Below are 2,388 nucleotides of genomic sequence, written 5' to 3'. Positions count from 1 at the left end.
ACTTATCTCTTGCCTTATGTAATTCACTTTGCTAGATTGTCCATAATATTTCTCTTGGTATAAGCTACCATCTCTGAGTATGAACTTGTATTTGTTGGATTGGGAAAACCTTGCCAGGGTCTAAATGCATGGCATGTCCTAATGGTGGATACATGGCAAACTGGCATGCTGTAACTGAGGAGTATCTATAGTGCATGGTGTCTTTGGTATGGCATTGATAGTGCAATCTAATATCCTAATTCCTTCTCACATATTTCTAGCTTTGCTTTGGTTGCATCTCCCTCTTTCAGTGATAAAGCCATGGCTTGATGCCTTTGTGAGTTGTGTGTGAGTTTATTAGTCATTGGCGCATTCTCTTGTAAGCATGTGATCCTTCTACAAGCCTCGTATGGATGACATCCCTCTTTGTCATCTACATCCATAAACCCATCCTTTGTAAGATTAGCACAAAAATGACCCATGTGCTTCACAAACTTGGGAACTCCAAGTAAAGGTACTTGATGAAATCTATCGGGATCCATCTTTTTGCAGAAACATCAAGTTGATATGCAAATTCCTTGAGTTTATCTTGCATGTAGTTGATGAGATCTAAGGACATCTAGGTTCTTGTTAAATAGTTCTTGTTAAATACTAGGAAAATCTCATCCTTCCTATCTACAAACGGAGTCCATGATTGAAATGATGGAATGTAGCTCTTGTGGAATCCATGGAAGATACGATCAAATAGTGATTGAGGGAGTGGGGTAGCTTTGAGAGTAGAATAACGAAGGTTCTCTAAAAGTGAAAGTGAAATTTCCACTTACCTTTATATATACCCAAACCCTATAAATAAATTGCCTTTTACCTTTATATATACCCAAACCCGCAAAATAAAAAACCCTAGATCCCAACTTTTACTTGAAAAATGTACGCATGAAACCACATAGTAACAACATTAAAATAGATTACCCAAAATTTTCTATGTCCTCTGATCCAACATTTAAAATTTAATGCGTGCACTGGTCAAACACATTGTTTACTATCTTCAATGTTGTAGGAGGGATGCTATTGGCACTATACATGCACTTCTCTACATGCCTACCTGTCTTTTCACTATTTAATGTAAAGTTGAAGGAATCTAACATGCCATTCTCCAAAACTGATATGTGTTCTCGTACATCCCTTAGAGTCCATTGTCAAGTAACAATCACATTCTTGGCATATCCTTGATCAACATCCCTGTATTGTCATCATCGTTAGAGTAAAGGGAAGCCAATGACTACTTGTTTTCTTCCAATGCCTATATTGGAAAGAAAAATACAACATTTGGCATGACATGTGGTGTAACTAATAACCACATTGTCCTTACATGCATGACATTAAAAAAAGTCACCCTTTGTTCACCTGAACTAGTTCCGCAATTCATCCCAAGCAAATCTTCAAGAGTGGTCTCAACTACACACTTGCAAGACCACATAGTTTTGTCCTATGCATTTGTATATTCTAAAAACAAGAAACAAAAATGACCAGAGGCATAAACCAATAATTCCTTGCCCATTTGGAGCCATTGAACTTCATGGGGCCATGCCCACATCCTTTGCGACCTTGTCCTTGTACGATTGTAATGTCCTTAAGTCTGCCATGTTGTAGTCTATGTCTTGAAGTTGTGTTAGTGCAATGCTTTGAAGCTGGACATAGCTTGATGCTGTCCTTAGAGTAATGTATGTTATATTATACCAATACAAATTCTTCTTCATAAAGAGCAAGAATTATTCCAAGCATACATTGCTTACCTAAATCATGATGAATCGCAGCAGTGAACTTACCTATGAATGACTCAATAGGTTTCCACTCCTCAGAGTTTGAAGGGAATACATATGCCATGAATGAGAACTCTTTAAAAATCACATAAATAAAGGGAATACATCTAGCATGAATAAGAGCTCTTCTAAAATCAACATAAAATTACCAAATGGACTCAATATACTCGCAAGTAAAAAACGTACATAGATAGAAAGACTTATAGTGTGATGGTATCCTAGATTCATTGAGTGATGAAGGCAAGTGCACATCTTTTCCCATGTACATATGTTGCACCTTTGCAAGCCATATTTTCTTCCCAAACTTAAACTTTAAGATATACCCCTTCCATTTATGCAAGATATCACTTCTCTTGCTCCTGGGTGGCTTATGTGGACCCTTGGCTAATCATTTCATAACTATCCAATCATACAAGTTGTAGGTGCAAAGGAGGTGCAAGGGACCCACTCATCTAATGCTTTTTTGGTATTGTGGAACACACAAGAGTTCATGATATTTCATGGACTTGTAGCCTTGTTTCTCACCATGCTCTTCTTGTAATAGGAGAAAAAAAAGTCTCAATAGCAAGAATATAACTCCAACATAGGG

This window comes from Dipteris shenzhenensis, chromosome 24 (genome assembly GCF_047967505.1).
Source record: "Dipteris shenzhenensis isolate YYH24624 ecotype China chromosome 24, Dip_SZ_1.0, whole genome shotgun sequence".
NCBI classification, from domain to species: Eukaryota; Viridiplantae; Streptophyta; class Polypodiopsida; order Gleicheniales; family Dipteridaceae; genus Dipteris; species Dipteris shenzhenensis.
This window is presented reverse-complemented; position numbering follows the sequence as displayed.